This window comes from Eretmochelys imbricata, chromosome 3 (assembly GCF_965152235.1).
Source record: "Eretmochelys imbricata isolate rEreImb1 chromosome 3, rEreImb1.hap1, whole genome shotgun sequence".
In the NCBI taxonomy this organism is placed as follows: domain Eukaryota; kingdom Metazoa; phylum Chordata; order Testudines; family Cheloniidae; genus Eretmochelys; species Eretmochelys imbricata.
Window position 1 is genome coordinate 42,018,908 of NC_135574.1, and position 20,540 is coordinate 42,039,447.

Below are 20,540 nucleotides of genomic sequence, written 5' to 3' on the forward strand. Positions count from 1 at the left end.
CACCCTCAGAGATGTTCCAATAAGCTTTTTTCACAGACTTGACTCCTTCCTAGTCTGGGCCCAACCCTTTCCCTTGGTACAGTCCTTATTCCAGCTCAGGTGGTAACAAGGGGTTTTCTCATGACTGCAACCCCCTTTGTTGTGTTCCACCCTCTTTTATATCTTTGGCACAAGGCGGGAATCCTTTGTCTCTCTCTGGGTTTCCACCCTTCATTCTAAATGGAAAAGCACCAGGTTTAAGTGGATTCCAGTATCATGTGACATGTTCACATGTCCTGCGAGACTTCATTACTCACTGGCACCCATGTACACAGGAAGGCTTACAAGCAAACAGAGCCATTTACAACCAATTGTCCTAGTTAATGGGAGCTATCAAGATTCCAAGCCACCATTAATGGCCCACACATTGCATAGATACAATAGGACTTCAGAGTAATACTTTATATTTCTAGCTTCAGATACAAGAACGATACATTCATATAAATAGGATGAACACACTCAGTAGATTATAAGCTTTGTAATGATATCTTACAACAGACCTTTTGCATAAGTATATTCCAGTTACATTATATTTACACTCATAAACATATTTCCATAAAACATATAGAGTGTAACATCACAATAAAGTTTAGACAAGCTGACAAAACATCAAATGATAAAAAAATAATATAACTAAGGGAAAATTAAATTACACACACTTTATATACATACGTACAATATTAGAATATATAGTTTGTTCTTTCCTGCAAATAAACCACTTCTAATGTGATTTTATCACTCCTGTTATAAACTGAACCCAGCAAGCTTTCCTGAAACCTTATAATGGAGAATAAAGGTTTTACATACATTTTAAAGAAAAATGTGTCACATCTTTATTTTCTCATTTAAGTTGTAACAGTTTCAAGATCTAAAGATTATTGCTAAGGCCTAAAGGCACTCCATAGGGATAGAAGAATCTCTTTTGAGCTGCAGTTAATATACAGAAACATAATATTAATTGGTTAGGAATTACTTCTTGGATGGGGTATGGGGACCTGACAGGGCAGTCTTAATGTTACAAAATCCTGTTTAATGGTACAGTTGACATGGTTGACAAGTATTTGGGTGATTATTGCTAGAGACGGAGAATAACTGGGAACAGTACAGAACTGAGCATTGAGCCTTAGTTGTACATTTACGTCGATATCGTTGACTTCATGTCATGTAGAAATAGATAATATATCTGCGTATGTAAGAAGATAGCTATAGATAGATATAATATAATGAAAAATCATGGTTGTTTATGGAAGCAAGAGAGACACTATTTGGTGAAGAGGTATGAGTGGATGGATGTGAAAACATTATAGGAGAGAATGAACTATTCACACAAGAATGAGGTTGAATAATTAGTCAGTCGGATCTGCAAATGAGTGAACATGCACTCATTTCTTCACAGGGTGAAAAGACAATTGCTTTTTAGCATCTAATATTTTAGTGACTAATGTATAAATATATTATACATTAATCTAATATCCCTCTAGAATTATCAAGGATATTGCTTGTTTCTGCTATTAGTAGAGGTGGGGAAATACTTTATTGGATTTTTGTTTAATCAGCAAAGTTTTAATTGACAATTATTTTGCACTACACATTGCAAGTGAGTTAGAAGAAGTATATATTTGTTAAGAACAACCATGGATGGTAGCTTAAGCTATACTAATTCAGGCAAAAAGAAGGGGAATTTTTTTAATGGAAACAACTTACCTAGGCATGTGATAGATTCTCAGTCACATGACAACTTTAATAGTGTGCCTAGAGACCCCAACTGGGGCAGTGTGTGGATTCTGTTCAGAGTCCAAAGGATTAAAACATGTGGGCTCATTGAGGTAGGCCCCAGAACTGGAGAGTGTCCAGCCAGGAGACATTCTACTGGAGGGGCAGGACATGAGAGAGTATGAGTATGTGAGAAATTCCTTTTTGCAGAAAACCCCTTAAACATTTTTTCTAGTGTAGAGAAGTCCAAAAAGTCACCCTTTTTGTATGGAATTATCTACTAGAATGTAAGGTAAGTTTTATCAGAAAAAGAGCAAATATATATCTAAACTACAGAGTCTGAAATTGACTTGTATATTTCCTATCTGATAGAGAAGATAGTAGAAAATCAAGAGAGTAGTGGTCATGGTATTGGTCAGGGCAATACAGAGGTAGGTTATACATGAATTAGAGGCTAATGCACTCTTACTCCCATGCAAATATGGGCTAGGATTTGAGCCAACTTCTATATAACTTGCAGTGAAGAATGATATTTTTATGTAATGTGCCTTTTAGTGATGTATTTTGGAAGCATAACTCTGGATTGATTGGTCCTGATGGGTATCTTCTTGATCTGCTTTAATATGGACCTAATTGTGTGATTAGTCTGTTAAACCTTTTTTGTTTTTTTAAAAAAAAGTCCTTGTGATGCTGTATAATTGAAAATCACTATTTGTATCAGTGTTGCTACCACTGTTATACAATTTCAAGAGATCTTGTACAAAATGAATTATGTAAGGTGTCAATGGAATAGTTACAGTCTGTCAAATATGATGATCCTGGTTAAATCCATGTATCATCTTTCTATCTAAAGTTATGAATATTAGCTATGAATTTGTATTTCAAACATATCTTCCTAGGTGACACCCCCCAGATAGATTTACAGCAGGGCTAGACAGTTATGTGTTGATGGCTCATTAGGGACTCTCCGTTCTCACAATGGGCCATTGAAGAAACTCATCCCACTCAGTAGGCCCTTGCTGTGGATGCCTCAGACAGCATGGGGCCAGTGGTCGTCCTTGGGATTCAGCAAACCATGTAAGGAGATATGATAAGGACATGTGACCTAAGACTAACTTTCCATGTTCATGTGACGCTGGACTCTATCTTGGACTGGTAACTTTCCATATACTTGGGCTGAAGATATATAAATGGAGACTGTGACATTACTTCTTTGTCTTCGTTTCCTGTTTCATTTCTCTGGACTGGATTTCTAACAAGGAAGCTTTGAACAGGGACTGATGACCCCCAGTCTGTTGGGTGAATCCAGAGAGACTTTTGCAAGTCAGCAATCTATTCCATCACTGCTACAAACCTGATATAGGGATTTTGCAATCATTTGTATGTATATGATCTATTAACTATTTTAACACTATTATTTTCTTTTATTAATAAATCTTTAGTTTACTAAGGATTGGCTGACAGTGTGATATTTGGGTAAGATCTGTGATACATATTGACCTGCGGGGTAAGTGCCTGATCTTTTTAGGATTAGTAGAACCTCACAGATGGTGAAATGGGTTTTCAGTAATCCCTCGCTATATTAGACCTGCTTCTCTGGATGGAAGCCAAGGGCTGGAATGCCTAAAAGGGACTGTGTTTTGTTTCTTATTAACCAATGTGGTACTGCAGAAGCTCTTTTGTTACTGGCTTGGTGAATCTAATTATAGAATAAACCACCAGTCTGGGGGGGATTGTCTGCCCTATTTCTTACAGTCTTTCCTGAGCATGGCATTCTCAGTGTGGTCCATTCCAGGCACCCGGTCACAGTCGTGATTTTTTTTTTCAATTGGAACCACTCCTACCATGACAGTGAGCAGTTACAACATCTCCTGAATGGAAAATACTTCTAGTGCTTCAGTAGAATTTACTATTGGAAGTATTCAGTATTGACCAATGCAAGTTGCCATGGCACGTGAAATTAAGGATACTGGAGCTGGTCAGAGTGTCACAGTGTAATTTGGCTTTTCAGTTGTACATCAGTGAATCTGATGTATAGGACTTTCAGACTAAGTAAGTGGCTTAAAGAAAGACACTATATGGTGTGTTTATTTAGTTTGTTAGGAGATTTGAAATGTACCCTACTTTGTATTCCTCCTGAGTCAGGGTTTGGGATAATTTATTCATTAGCTGGAGAGAGTTGTAATTTGAATTCATCAAAAATGAAAAGAAGGCAAGCAGATATAGTTAATCTCTCTATTTGCTACTTTCCAGAAATTTTGTCTCCTGTGTATTCCTCATTTATAGAGATAGTGATTATGTTTTATTGATTAAAACATCTTAAAAATGTGTAACACTGAGTATACATAATGGAAAAATTAAGAATGTGTTTTAGTAGAATAACTTGTTTTGCAAAAAATTAGGAATGGGTAGCAAGCTCCAGAGGCTGAGATGTTTAATGCCTATTTTACTTCAACCTTCAGTGAAAAGGTTAGAGGTGACCAGATACTCAAGTCAATTAATATTAACAACAATGGGGAAGAAACACAAGCCAAAATAGGGAAAGAACAGTTTGAAGAATATTTAGATTAGTTAGATGTAGTCAAGTTGTCAGGGCCAGATTAAATTCTAGTTCAGATACTTAAGGAACTAGCTGAAGCAATCTCGGAACTGTTGGTGGTTATCTTTGAGAACTCATGGAGGATGGGTGAGATCCCAGAGCATTGGAGAAGGACAAACATACTACCTTTAAGAAGAGGAACAAAGAAGACCCAGGGAATTATAGATCAGTAAACCTAACTTCAATACCTGAAAAGACACTGAAACAAACTATTAATCAATTTGTAAGCCTGTAGAGGATAATAGGATTATATAAGGAATAGCCAGCATGGATTTATCAAGAACAAATCATACCAAACCAAACTCATTCCCTTCTTTGACAGGGTTACTGGCCTAATGGATGGGGATGTGGGGAAGCAGTAGATATGATATACTTTGATTTTAGTAAGGATTTTACACAGTCCCACATGACTCTCATAATCAAACTAGGGAAATATGGTCTAGATGAAACTATGAAAATGTGGGTTTAATACAGAGGTCCATTGGTGAAATCAGGCAAAATGTTCACTGTGCTTTATATGCAACTTCTGTCTCAGACTTGACAAACTTACTACACCTAATCCACCACTTCCATGGTATTTATTCATCAAGAGTATCATGGAAGGTCTCTACTGAAAACTTGTTACTTATCAATACTCATAATGGGTGATATTTAAGGAATAACATTATATTGAAAATGTATGCCCTTATGGTTCGGACTAGAAGTGAGTCACCAGGGAATCATAAGTCTCAGTGATGGTCCATTCAAGTGGGAGGGAGTTGTCACCCCTCGCTGGCTAGCCAGTTATGTAATGTGTGGCTCAATTGTCCAGCATTCCAACAACAGAGAAAAATCAAGGGAAAACCATCAAAGACAAACTTCAAATATTGAAAACTCTTGGTGTTAAAAAGGAACATTATAACAGACAGGGGATTACCCTGTCTGTGAATAAAGACAAAATACTGATTTAGCATCTCACAGGGTGCAGACAGACCTTTTTCATCCATTTATTGAGGTGACATCTTGTTGAGCAAGGCTGTTTCATGAGAGATTGAATCCTGGTTCCTGTGAAGACAGCCAGCTCTCAAACAGACTGAATTCTGGGGGGAAACCTACTTTATTAGATAGGAAAGGCAATAATTAATGTGTAGACACCACTTCACATTTTATCACTTTGTTTTGTACTGTAACCATTTGTTTCCATCACTCTCTTTTGTTTCTTGTGAAATCTCTATTTTTTCTTAAACAAACACTCTTGTTTGTTTGTTTTCTTTTACCATAGGCAAGACTCCCTCTCACTGGAGGCAGGGAGTAACAAGATGACTCACTGTCCTGGGTACCCTGAGAACCATCACAGTGGATGCAAAATGATTAGGGATGCAATTTGGTCATGGAGAGCATGAAAGTTACTTCTGTGACTTCTTCGGCTTCTGCCCCCCTGCAGCCTACCCCCATCCCCACCAACACCCAGGGTTGGAGCTGCTCTCAACTACCTGCCCCACTCTCCCACAGTGGGACTTGGACTGTCAGTTCCCGCCTCTCCCGCATCATGGACAGGTCACAGGCTTCTGTGAATTTTTGTTTATTGCCCGTGACCTTTCCATGACTTTGAAGAAAAATTCCTGTGACAATTTTAACTTTAACAATGGTTGAAAGATTGTACTCACAGGTAGTTATCAATGGTTTTTTGTCAAACCAGGGAGACATACCTTATGGGATATCCAAGGGGTCAGTCCTGGGTCTGGTACTAGTCAATATTTTCATTAATAGCTAGATAATGGAGAGTATGCTTACAAAATTTTCAGATGACACAAAGGTGGGAGAGGTTGCAAGCATGCTGTCAAGGCTGGGTCATGGACAGCCATACCTAGTGGTCAGAGCCAAAGTCCCTAACCAGGAATCAAGAGTCAGCTGGATCAGGATACAGATCAGGAGGTCAGAAGCAGAAGACAAACTGGAGATCAGAACTGCAAAGAAGGGTGGATCCCAATTGTTCAGACAGCTTCCTGTTCCTGTTCCTGGTTTAAATGGGGCCAGTGGGCCAATCAGCTGCTCTGGGACTCTGCTAATGGGATCTCAAAGGCAGGGCCTCAAACTGGGACCGAGGTCCTGTGTCAGCAGTTGTCAGCAGGCTGCTAAGTGGAGGGTTGAAGCATAGATGGTCCTGTGGACTTGGGTTCAAGGCCCATGGTTTATGCACCTTGAAGAATAGGATTAGAGTTCAAAATGACCTTGATATGTTAGAAAACTGGTTTGAAATTAACATGAAATTCAATATAGGCAAGTATAAAGTACTACATTTAGAAAGGAAAGTCAAATCACAACTACAAAATAGGGAATAACTTTCTAGGTGGTAAGTGCTGCTGAAAACTATCTCAGGGGTTATAGTGGATCACAAATTGAATATGATTCAATAATATAATGCAGTTGCAAAAAAACTTAATATCATTCTGGAATGTATTAATAGAAGTGTTGCATGTAAGACACAGGAGATCATTTTCCTGCACTACTTGGAACTGGTGAGGCCTCCACTGGAGTACTGTGTCCAATTCTGAGCACCATACTTTAGGAAAGATGTGGACAAACTGGAGAGAGTCAGTAAAAATGATAAAAGGTTTAGAAAACCTGTCCTATGAGAAAAGGTTAAAAAAACTGCATCGTTAGCCTTGAGAAGAGAAGACCGAGGGAGGACCTGCTAACAGTCTTCAAATACGTTAAGGGCTGTTATAAAGGGGAGGATGATCAATAGTTCTCGATGTCCACTGAAGGTAGGATATGAAGTAATGGCTTGATTTGCAGCAGGGAAGATTCAGATTACATATTAGGAAAAGCTTTCTACCGAAATGGTTAGGTAAGCACTGGAAAAGACTTCCAAGGGAAGTTGTGGAATCCCCGTCATTGGAGGTTTTTTAAGAACAGATTAGACAAACACCTGTCAGGAATGGTATAGATTTACTTAGTCATGTTTCAGCTCAAAGAGCTGGACTTAATAAACTCTCAAGATCCCTTCCAGTCCTACATTTCTATGATTCTGTGACTGATATAGCAAGCTGCACTAAGTAGGTGTACTGCATGGGAACTTTATCAGTATTAGTACCATGGTGATTTAAAATAACAATGACAAAATCCGGCACTGTACCTGAGTATATATACTTGATGTAGGGCAATCCTGTGGTGTCAGAGGGAAAAATCTGTCCCTCTTCCATGCCATAGAGTGATAGCAAAGCTGTTCTGTGGATGCAGTAGCAGCCTCAAGATTTCAACAGGCCTTGTGAATATTGTATCCCCTTCTCTACACAAGTGTGCAGCTGTGGGTCTACCAGCCCATCCCTTAACCTGGCCTACCCCCAAGCTTCCTTCAGAGCACCACTGATGAAGCTGTTCTATGGCACTCACTGTATACACAGCCCTTGAGCATATCCCACCTCCTCCTTTTGTAACAATTGTTCCAGTTCTGCTGCATTCACAAGGCATTCTGGGCCCCCAGAAGAAGAGAACAAAAATTGCTCCATAATGAATGTTAAACTTTTGATAAATGCTGGGGCTGTTTTGTTTTATCTGGCCAGATGACCAGCTATACATAATTGCCTTTTTATAATGCCTATTTTAGTTCTAAACTACTTTAGATGCTGCTGTATATTATTAACACATACGGAAAAGAGGTGATTTTTAAAAAAAATCTTCTTAGCAGTGAGATTAGTATATAAAATAATTATGTGTTTTTATGGTAGGGGTATTTTATGATGTGATAGGCAGTCATACAATCTTTTTTAAAAATATATTTATAATTGTTTCTCTGAGCCTATTACTTTTGGGGAAATTGTGCTTTAGAAAATAAGTTAGCAACTTGATCAGGTCTGCACAAATTTCTTCAGACTATGGGCCACCTTTTAATTCAGAGATTTTTCCTAATGGAATATCTGTGCAGTTGCTCAGATCACCTTCCCTTCCATTCACAGTAAGATAAAATCCTTGTAGCTACTGTAGCAATTGCTTAGATGGAAAGTGAAATGAGGTAAGTGTTGCATGCATTTTAACTGTTTGTTACTGTAGCGTAGCTTAGTGTACTGTTGGTAACAAAAGGAGGAGATACCAGCACCATGTGGCCAGTCAGAATTCTGTATGCCTCCAGCACACTTATCATTTTAGAATCTCTACTCTGGATTCCATCCTTTATCTTTTTTCTTGGGATGGGTAATAGGAAGATGTTTGTATACTGTTGCTATGGGGATTATGCTTAGGGGAGGTATTCACATTGATGTGGTAAAACAGGTTAGGGATATCCCTATGGTAGTGTCCAGTTCATTCAACTATCTTGCTCTTACTGAAGGTCCAGAGGTGCCTCACATGGTTGGACAGGGCTAGAGAATTTGGCTCTTTCTCCTAATCAGATAACCCCATGATACTGGTCTTAATTCAAGACGGGGGTAGAGTCTAATAAAAATTCTTCCCTGAGGATAATGGCAGGCTCATTAGGGAAGTTTCCCTTTCATTAGCGTGTCCAGCCAGGCAGTTGAGGGTATTATGTGATATGTATGTGAAACACCTAGGAATTTGAGGTTATACCCATCCTCTCTCATTTGAAGGTGAGAGCTTTATAGACAGGAAGGTGAGAGTGGCATGGGGAGGATATCTAGTCTGCCAGGAGCTCCTATGTTGATTTTTCAGTGCCTGAGGTGCTCATAGTGTTGGAAAGGGTTTGAGTTGGGGGTTCTCTTGAGTGGATTACTTTAGGAATGAGATATGCTTGGATTAGGGTTTGCTCCTGGGCAAGGGCGGGATGGTTATTATGGTTGAACATGACCCTTTGAGCCTGCCATAGATGTTGTTGTTGTTGTTATTATTGTTATGTTAATTATGGTGATACCTAGAGGCCCCAATAAGGATCAAGGCCCCACTGTGTTAACTGTACAAAGATATAATAAGAGACAATCCCTGCCACAAAGAGCTTAAAATCTCAATAGACAACCAGACAAACAGTAACAGACAGGCAATATTAAGAAAAGTACAAAATACGGTGGCTGTGTTTTTTGTTTTGTTTACTAGTTTCCCTGAAACATTCCCCTTCTCCCATTCTCCCCTCCCCCAGGTTCCCCAAAGTTTCTGAAGTTATGTTCCGTCTCTACGACTGCTGCTCCGAAGTATGGGTGTCCAGGTGTGACTGCTGCAGCTCTCTGATGATACCTTAGAGTGGCAGAGAGAACAGAAATACGTTGCCACATGCTGAAGATTTGGATGTCTGTAGCCTCAAGGAGAACACACTCATTCTTAATTCCATGCTAGGTAAGAAAAAGTCAGTGATCAACACGTTTCTGGCCTTTTAAGATATATTTAAGGATGCAGCCCACCAAAACTTGTTTGGACTGTAATGTTGGATCTGTTTTAGCAAAGTGGGTTCCAACCAGGTATTGGCTGCTGTATTGTTGTACTGTTTTCATCTGTCATAAACTATAAGAGATATCTTTTCCCGAAGCGAAGTTAAATACAGCATGTCAGTCTCATATGTGAGTCTCAGGAGAAAGTAAAGGTGATTTGTATAGCTTTGTTGTACAGCTAGTGGCTACATTGATGCATACTCTCTTCCACTCTCCCTCCCCTCCCGTGAGAGTGTGGGGGCATTAGGGGCCACAGAGTTGACTCTAACTGAGGGCTGGCATCTATGGAGTGGCTCTACAGCTATGAGAAGAGGATTCTTCCCCTTTCATTCCTCCTGCATATTCAAAGCACTGGCTACTTAATGCTGTTCCACATGTGCTCTTCCCATACTGCCACAGAGAAAGTCTTTTAGATTTGCCCCTCAGTGATTGTTTTTCAAAACTCATGGGCTGACTTTAAGCATTCCAAACTTGGAGGCCTAATTGTGGGCACCTAAATAAAAGTGGCATTATTTTCAGAGGTGCTGAGCACACACAACTCTCATTGAGATCAGTGGAAGCTTTTGAGGCTCAGCACCTTTGAAAACCTAGGCACTCTTATTTAAGTGCTTAAATAAGGATCATGGAGTGTAATCTTGAAAAAAAAAACCCTAAGTGGCTGAGAAGCACAAGTTTCATTGGAAGTCAATGAGACTATAGGTACCTATGTTTTAAAAATTTGGCCATATCACTTCAAAATTTCGGAAGTAATTTTCTTCACTTTAGGCATCCAGGTAATATGGAACCACCTAGATCATAGGGAAACACTCATAATATAATAATGGGGGGTTATATAAACACCTTGACAGATAGATAAATACAAACTGAGCGTTTTTTTGTAAATTTTAAGATTAAACTATATTTGAATAAAATCAATATACAATCTTTAATGGTAAGATTTCTTTTTAAATTACAACTTTTCATTAGCATTAAACTAGTAGATTGGAACAGGGCTTTCCAATTGTAATTAATTATATACGTAGAAGTCTCAAACCTGGCTTAATTTTTAAATTTTAACGTGAGTTACATAACAAATTAAATGTAACAAAATCAGTGCAGTAGAATCATAGAATATCAGGGTTGGAAGGGACCCCAGAAGGTCATCTAGTCCAACCCCCTGCTCGAAGCAGGACCAATTCCCAGTTAAATCATCCCAGCCAGGGCTTTGTCAAGCCTGACCTTAAAAACCTCTAAGGAAGGAGATTCTACCACCTCCCTAGGTAACGCATTCCAGTGTTTCACCACCCTCCTAGTGAAAAAGTTTTTCCTAATATCCAATCTAAACCTCCCCCACTGCAACTTGAGACCATTACTCCTCGTTCTGTCATCTGCTACCATTGAGAACAGTCTAGAGCCATCCTCTTTGGAACCCCCTTTCAGGTAGTTGAAAGCAGCTATCAAATCCCCCCTCATTCTTCTCTTCTGCAGACTAAACAATCCCAGCTCCCTCAGCCTCTCCTCATAAGTCATGTGTTCTAGACCCCTAATCATTTTTGTTGCCCTTCGCTGGACTCTCTCCAATTTATCCACATCCTTCTTGTAGTGTGGGGCCCAAAACTGGACACAGTACTCCAGATGAGGCCTCACCAATGTCGAATAGAGGGGAACGATCACGTCCCTCGATCTGCTCGCTATGCCCCTACTTATACATCCCAAAATGCCATTGGCCTTCTTGGCAACAAGGGCACACTGCTGACTCATATCCAGCTTCTCATCCACTGTCACCCCTAGGTCCCTTTCCGCAGAACTGCTGCCTACCCATTCGGCCCCTAGTCTGTAGCGGTGCATTGGATTCTTCTGTCCTAAGTGCAGGACCCTGCACTTATCCTTATTGAACCTCATCAGATTTCTTTTTGCCCAATCCTCCAATTTGTCTAGGTCCTTCTGTATCCTATCCCTCCCCTCCAGCGTATCTACCACTCCTCCCAGTTTAGTATCATCTGCAAATTTGCTGAGAGTGCAATCTACACCATCCTCCAGACCATTTATGAAGATATTGAACAAAACCGGCCCCAGGACCGACCCCTGGGGCACTCCACTTGACACCGGCTGCCAACTAGACATGGAGCCATTGATCACTACCCGTTGAGCCCGACAATCTAGCCAGCTTTCTACCCACCTTATAGTGCATTCATCCAGCCCATACTTCCTTAACTTGCTGACAAGAATACTGTGGGAGACCGTCTCAAAAGCTTTGCTAAAGTCAAGAAACAATACATCCACTGCTTTCCCTTCATCCACAGAACCGGTAATCTCATCATAGAAGGCGATTAGATTAGTCAGGCATGACCTTCCCTTGGTGAATCCATGCTGGCTGTTCCTGATCACTTTCCTCTCATGCAAGTGCTTCAGGATTGATTCTTTGAGGACCTGCTCCATGATTTTTCCAGGGACTGAGGTGAGGCTGACTGGCCTGTAGTTCCCAGGATCCTCCTTCTTCCCTTTTTTAAAGATTGGCACTACATTAGCCTTTTTCCAGTCATCCGGGACTTCCCCCGTTCGCCACGAGTTTTCAAAGATAATGGCCAATGGCTCTGCAATCACAGCCGCCAATTCCTCCAGCACTCTCAGATGCAACTCGTCCGGCCCCATGGACTTGTGCACGTCCAGCTTTTCTAAATAGTCCCTAACCACCTCTATCTCCACAGAGGGCTGGCCATCTCTTCCCCATTTTGTGATGCCCAGCGCAGCAGTCTGGGAGCTGACCTTGTTAATGAAGACAGAGGCAAAAAAAGCATTGAGTACATTAGCTTTTTCCACATCCTCTGTCACTAGGTTGCCTCCCTCATTAGTAGTTTTAAAGTTATTCATATTAGGTAAATGCATCTTGACCTTCGATAACCATGGTGTCATAAATATAAAGGTAAACCCCTTTAAAATCCCTCCTGGGCAGAGGAAAAATCCTCTCACCTGTAAAGGGTTAAGAAGCCAAAGGTAACCTTGCTGGCCCTGACCAAAATGACCAATGAGGAGACAAGATACTTTCAAAAGCTGGGAGGAGGGAGAGAAACAAAGGGTCTGTGTCGGTTGCCTTTTGCCGGGGATAGACCAGGAATGGAGTCTTAGAACTTTTAGTAAGTAATCTAGCTAGCTATGCGTTAGATTATGATTTCTTTAAATGGCTGAGAAAAGAACTGTGCTGAATAGAATGACTATTTCTGTCTGTGTGTCTTTTTTGTAACTTAAGGTTTTGCCTAGAGGGATTCTCTATGTTTTGAATCTAATTACCCTGTAAGGTATCTACCATCCTGATTTTACAGGGGTGATTCCTTTACTTCTATTTACTTCTATTTCTATTAAAAGTCTTCTTGTAAGAAAACTGAATGCTTTTTCATTGTTCTCAGATCCAAGGGTTTGGGTCTGTGGTCACCTATGCAAATTGGTGAGGATTTTTACCAAACCTTTCCCAGGAAGTGGGGTGCAAGGGTTGGGAGGATTTTGGGGGGAAAGACGTGTCCAAACTACGTTTCCCAGTAAACCCAGTTAGAGTTTGGTGGTGGCAGTGGATATTCCAAGGAGAAAGGATAAAATTAATTTGTACCTTGGGGAAGTTTTAACCTAAGCTGGTAAAAGTAAGCTTAGGAGGTTTTCATGCAGGTCCCCACATCTGTACCCTAGAGTTCAGAGTGGGGGAGGAACCTTGACACATGGTGAAGTCTGTTCTGAACCCACTCTGTCCTTGCCCTACTGCTGCTTCTTGACCTACACTTTCTCCTCCATGTGACCAGTCATTGTGCTTTCTTTCCAAATTCACTTTTTATAGTTAATACTATTACTAAGGTCTTAAACCCACCCATCTAAGGTATTTTCATGGCCCTGATCACTGTAGTACCTGAACACTTCACAGTCTCTAATACATTTAGCCTCACAGCACCTCAATGAGGTAGGGAATTACTATTACCCTATTTTACTATGCAGAGACTAGGTGGGTGAGGTAATATTTTTTGTTGGCTATTACCTCACCCACCTTGTCTCTCTAATATTCTGAGACCAACATGGCTACAACAACATTGCATAATGTGGCACAGAGGGATTAAATGACCTGCCCAAGGTCCCATGGGAAGGCTGTTGTAAATTAAGGTATAGAACCTTGATTGCTCAAATCCTAATCTAAATCTCTAATCACTGGACCAACCTTCCTCTTCCCATTCAATTACATCACGTAATGGCAGACAGCTAAAAAATGACATTTAAAAATGCTTATATACAAATGCTAGACGTCTAAATAAAAAGATGTGTGAATCAGAGTACCTCATATTAAATGAGGATATTGATATAATAGGCATAACATAAACTTGATGGAATGAGGATAATCAGTGGGACACAGTAATACTAGGGTACATAATATATCGAAAGGACAGAACAGGTCGTGCTAGTGGGGGAGTAGCCCTATATGTGAAAGAAAGCATAAATTCAAATGAAGTAAAAATATTAAATGAGCCAAACTGTACCATAGAATCTCTATGGCTAGTAATTCTATGTTTTAATAATAAGAATATAGGAATAGGGATATAATACGGATCACATGACCAGGATGGTGATAGTGACTGTGAAATACTCAGGGAGATTAGAGAGGCTTTAAAAATTGAACAAAAAAAATAGTAATGAGGGATTTCAACTATTCCCATATTGACTGGGTACATGTCACCTCAGGACAGGATGCAGAGATAAAGTTTCTTGACACCTTAAATGACTGCTTCTTGGAACAGCTAGTCCTGGAAACCATCAGAGGAGAGGCAATTCTTGATTTAGTCCTAAGTGGAACACAGGATCTGGTCCAAGAGGGGAAAATAGCTGATCCACTTGGTAATAGTGATGATAACATAATTAAATTTAACATCCCTGTGACAGGGAATATACCAGAGAAGACCAACACTGTAGCATTTAATTACAGAAAGGGGACCTACACAACAATGAGATTAGTTAAACAGAAATTAAAGGGTACAGTGCCAAAAGTGAAATTCCTGCAAGATGCATGGAAACTTTTTAAAGACACCATAATAGAGGCTCAACATAAATGTATGCTCCAAATTTAAAAAATATAGTACGACAACCAAAAAAGTGCCACCATGGCTAAACAAGAATGTAAAAGAAGTAGCAAAGGCAAAAAGGCATCCTTTAAATAGTTCAAGTTAAATCCCATTGAGAAAAATAGAAAGGAGCATTAACTCTGGCAAATGGTGTGTAAAAATATAATTAAGAAGGCCAAAAAAGAATTTCAAGAACATCTAGCTAAAGATTTAAAAAGTAATAGCAAATATTTTTTAAGTACATCAGAAGCAGGAAGCCTGCTAAAGAACCAGGGGGGCCACTAGACAATTGAGATGCTAAAGGAGCACTCAAGGACACTAAGGCCATTGTGGAGAAACTAAATGAAGTCTGCATCGGTCTTCACGGCTGAGGATGTGAGGGAGATTCCTAAACCTGAGCAATTCCTTTTCAGTAACAAATGTGAGGAACTGTCCCAGATTGAAGTGTCATTAGAGGAGATTTTGGAAAAAAAATGATAAACTAAGCAGTAATAAGTCACCAGGACCAGATGGTATTCACCCCAGAGTTCTGAAGGAACTCAAATGTGAAATTGCAGAATGTGGTAGGTAACCTATCATTTAAAACAGCCTCTGTACCAAATGACTAGAGGATGGCTAATGTGACACAAATTTTTAAAAAGGGCTGCAGAGGTGACCCTGGCAATTATAGGCCAGTAAGCCTGACTTCAGTACTGGGCAAACTGGTTGATAGTAAAGAACAGAATTATCAGACACATAGATGAACATAATTTGTTGGAGAAGAGTCAACATGGTTTTTGTAAAGGGAAATCATGCCTCGCCAATCTACTAGAATTCTTTGAGGGGGTAAACAAGCATGTGGCCAAGGGATGGTTCAAAAACCAGTAGGAGAGCACTTCAATCTTCTCAGACACTCAATAACAGACTTAAAAGTGGCCATTCTTAAACAAAAAGACTTCAAAAACAGACTTCAATGACAAACTGCAGAACTAGAATTAATTTGCAAACTTGACACCATCAAAGTCTGGGAGTGGCTGGGTCATTACAAAATGTAATTTCCACTCTCTTGATATTCACCACTTCTTGTCAACTGTTGGGAATTGGCCACATCCACCCTGATTGAATTGGCCTCATTAGCACTGATCCCCCCACTTGGTAAGGCAACTCCCATCTTTTCATGTGCTGTATATTTATACCTGCCTACTGTATTTTTCACTACATGCATCTGATGAAGTGGGTTATAGCCCATGAAAGCTTATGCCCAAATAAATTTGTTAGTCTCTAAGGTGCCACAGGGACTCCTCGTTGTTTTTACTGATACAGACTAACTTGGCTACCCCTCTGAAACCAGTGGATATAGTGTACTTAGATTTTCAGAAAGCGTTTGACAAGGATTTTAAGCAAAGTAAGCTATCATGGGATAAGAAGGAAGGTCCTCTCATAGAACAGTAATTGGTAACAAAGGGTAGGAATAAATGGTCAATTTTCAGAATGAGGAGAGGTAAATATAGGTGTCCCCCAGGGATATGTACTGGGACTAGTAATATTCAACATATTCATAAATGATCTGGAAAAAAGGGTAAACAGTGAAGTGGCAAAATTTGCAGATGATACAAAACTACTCAGCATAGTTAAGTCCAAAGCAGACTGTGAAGAGTTACAAAGGGATCTCACAAAACTGGGTGACTGGGCAAAAAAATGACAGATGAAATTCAATGTTGATAAATGAAAAGTTATGCACAATGCAAAACATAATCCCAACTATACATATAAAAAGATGGGGTCGAAATTAGCTGTTACCACTTAAGAAAGAGATCTTGGAGTCATTGTGGATAGTTCTCTGAAAACATCCACTCAATGTTCAGCGGCAGTCGAAAAAGTGAACAGAATGTTGGGAATCATTAAGAAAGGGATAGATAATAAGACAGAAAATATCATATTGCCTCTACATAAATCCATGGTAAGCCCACATCTTGAATACTGCATGCCGATGTGGTTGCCCCATCTCAAAAATGATATATTGGAATTGGAAAAGGTACAGAAAAGGGCAACAAAAATTATTTGGGACATGGAATGGTTTCCATATGAGGAGAGATTAATAAGACTGGGACTTTGGAAAAGAGATGACTAAAGGAGGATATGATAGAAGTCTATAAAATCATGACTGGTGTGGAAAAAGTAAATAAAGAAGCATTATTTACTTCTCATAACACAAGAAGTAGGGGTCACCAAATGAAATTAATAGGCAGCAGGTTTAAAACAAACAAAAGGAAGTATTTCTTCACATGACGCACAGTCAACCTGTGGAACTCTTTGCCAGAGGATGTTGTGAAGGTCACGACTGTAACAGGGTTCAAAAAAGAACTAGATAAATTCATGGAGGATAGGTCCATCAATGGCTATTAGCCCAGGTGGGTGGGATGGTGTCCCTAGCCTCTGTTTGCAAGGAGCTGGGAATGGGTGACAGGGGATAGATCACTTGATGATTACCTGTTCTGTTCATTCCCTCTGGGACACCTGGCATTGGCCAGTGTCAGAAGACAGGATACTTGGTTAGATGGACCTTTGGTCTGACCCAGTATGGCCGTTCTTATGTTCAAAGAAACTTTAACCGATATAAAGGCTCATATGTTTTGGGGTTGTTTTGCCTGAATAAGGTCTTTGTGCTGTTCGTCTCAGAGAATAGATGAGTGAAGAAGTTGTTTGTATGTTAAAGACCTCTTCACCTATAGGGCAATTATTCCAGTCTAGTCAACCAATAGTCACCAAATGTTCAATGTATGCTATGTAAAAATCACTGGTAGTAGTCCTTGTTCATTTCCCATCCATATTGATCACAATTTGCAAATTTGTTAGGCCAAGGAATGACCAATTATGGAACGTAAACAACCTTTTCACCCACCCAGATCAGGCCTGAGGCACATTGTTCTTGTGAGATGGGGAAGCTTGCATTACTGCTGCCTATTCTGTGACAGAGGCTTCAGTTTCAAAGGCTGTTAAAAGGGCAGCTTTGAAGCAGAGTCAGTTCATACAGCTTTCTTTTTTAAAAATGAAAATAAAAAGGAGAAAAACTGGCAAATAGCGTCTCGGATAATTTACTTATAATTTATTCTTCTGTGAAGTTCAACAGCTGGCCCACATAAAACATTCCTCTTCCCCACTGGCAGAGAAATAACCACAGAAATTTGTTCAATCAAAAAGGGTCATTCTCACCTTCTAAGAACATGTTTGGCTAAACTGGTGGTGGCTCTAAATGAAACCTTTTTATCAGCCTTGAGATTTTGCAATTTGTTAAATGTAGTCTATTTCAAATGGCTGCATTTTAATTTTAATAAATTTTGAAATACTTCCTCTGACTGTTCCTATGCCTGCAGCACTGATTGTAAAAATAGGAATAGGGTAGAAATAGTTTTATATGAATTGATTATGCATACTGAATAATATATGAATGGAATAAATTACAATTTCCACATCATATGTGTGTACACACACTCACACATATTACATACACGCTTGCAAATACATTCTATATGCATATGGAACATTCTATTTGTAGGCATTGGTCATTTTTCTTCCCTATTCTAAATAAAAGTTAGTAATTCAAAGAGGAGTTTTCTTTCATCAGATTCAAATGACACTCCAGTGGGATGAAGCAGCAGGATCAGGAACTGATGAGCAGAGGTCAGGGAGTGAATTGCAGACCTTTCCCCTATCCTTCCTCAGACCTAGAGCAGTAGCAGCGAGAGGGCTCAGAAGGGGGCGTTAGGCCTTCACCATACCATCATCACCACCATCCATGAGGATAATGGGGACCAGGTACCATGTGTAGCTAGAGCTGTAAGCATGAAAAGGCTTTAGCTCCCTGAGAGGAAAGAGAGATGAGGGAAATATCCATGGCTGGCAGGTCTAAGGACAATAAGGTGTTTATATTAGGAACAAAAGAAATCCTGGGAATGGTATAGGTCCATTACTAGACGGAGATGGTGAAATTGTTAATAACCATGCAGAAGAGTTCAATAAATATTTCTGTTCTGCATTTGGAAAGCAGGAGGATGATGCACTTATATCACACAAGGATGATAAAGTACATTCCAGTCCTGTAACAGGATGGTCTGCCCCACTTAAGGGGTAGTGTGGTTTGGGGACAGTCAACCCTATTCCATGCAGACCCAGTGCTAGGCATTAGCAGACTAAGCAATTTCTTGGGGCCCCAAGCAGCTCCTGGGGCCCCCTATTAATTATTAGCATGTGTTGGGGGAGGGGGAGGAATATTCCTGCTTAGGGCCCCCAATTGACTAGCACTGGCACTGGTTCCATGTCGTGGCCCTTTAAGGAAATAGGTGTTTGCGGGAGCAGCAGACAAGCTGGAGAGGAGGGACAAGGTGTTAATCAGGGAACTACCTCCTGAACAGGATAAAACCCAGTTGCTAGCTGACTCTGGAATGAGAAGAGAGTTTCTGTGGAGTTGGTCTGGATAATGCTCTGAGGAAGCTCCTAGTAGGAAGGTGATATGGAAGGGGGGGGTTCAGCTGTTGTGACCTGCACTGGATGTGCCATGTTTGTCTTTCTTCCACAGGACAGAAGCGACTTTGTCTGTACAAAGTGCAAGCTGGTCTCCATATTGGAAGAGAAGATTGAAGGTCTGGAGCAACAGATAACGACCCTGCGTTGCATACGAGAAACTGAGGATTTTCTAGACAAAACTCAGGATAGGCTTCTAGGGGCACAAAGCTCTAAAGATATAGAGCAGGTTGCACAGAGGAGCCAAGAGGCCAGTGAAGAAGCTTGGCAACATGTGACCTCCAGAAGAGGTAAGCGGAATGTCCGGGTTCCAGTAACACAGACACAGGTAACTAACCGCTTTCATGTTCTCTCCGCAGGTACCGTTGCGGAGAGTGGACCAGATGATATGTCTGGGGCGAGAAAGCAGAAGGAGACTCCGCTGGTTGGAAGGCATGAGATGCGATGTCCTGAGGTTGGGGGTTCCACGACCACCACTCCCAAGAGGAGAAGGCGGGTGGTGGTGGTCGGGGACTCTCTCCTCCGGGGGACTGAGTCATCTATCTGCCGCCCTGACCGGGAAAACCGAGAAGTCTGCTGCTTGCCGGGGGCTAAGATTCGCGATGTGACGGAGAGACTGCCGAGACTCATCAAGCCCTCGGATTGCTACCCCTTCCTGCTTCTCCACGTGGGCACCAATGATACTGCCAAGAATGACCTTGAGCGGATCACTGCGGACTACGTGGCTCTGGGAAGAAGGATAAAGGAGTTTGAGGCGCAAGTGGTGTTCTCGTCCATCCTCCCCGTGGAAGGAAAAGGCCTGGGTAGGGACCGTCGAATCGTGGAAGTCAACGAATGGCTACGCAGGTGGTGTCGGAGAGAAGGCTTTGGATTCTTTGACCATGGGATGGTGTTCCATGAAGAAGGAGTGCTGGGCAGAGACAGGCTCCATCTTACGAAGAGAGGGAAGAGCATCTTTGCCAGCAGGCTGGCTAACCTAGTGAGGAGGGCTTTAAACTAGGTTCACCGGGGGAAGGAGACCAAAGCCCTGAGGTAAGTGGGAAAGAGGGATACCGGGAGGAAGCACAGGCAGAAATGTCTGTGAGGGGAGGGCTCCTGCCTCATACTGGGAATGAGGGGCGATCAACAGGTTATCTCAAGTGCTTATATACGAATGCACAAAGCCTAGGAAACAAGCAGGGAGAACTGGAGGTCCTGGTGATGTCAAGGAACTATGATGTGATTGGAATCACAGAGACTTGGTGGGGTAACTCACATGACTGGAGT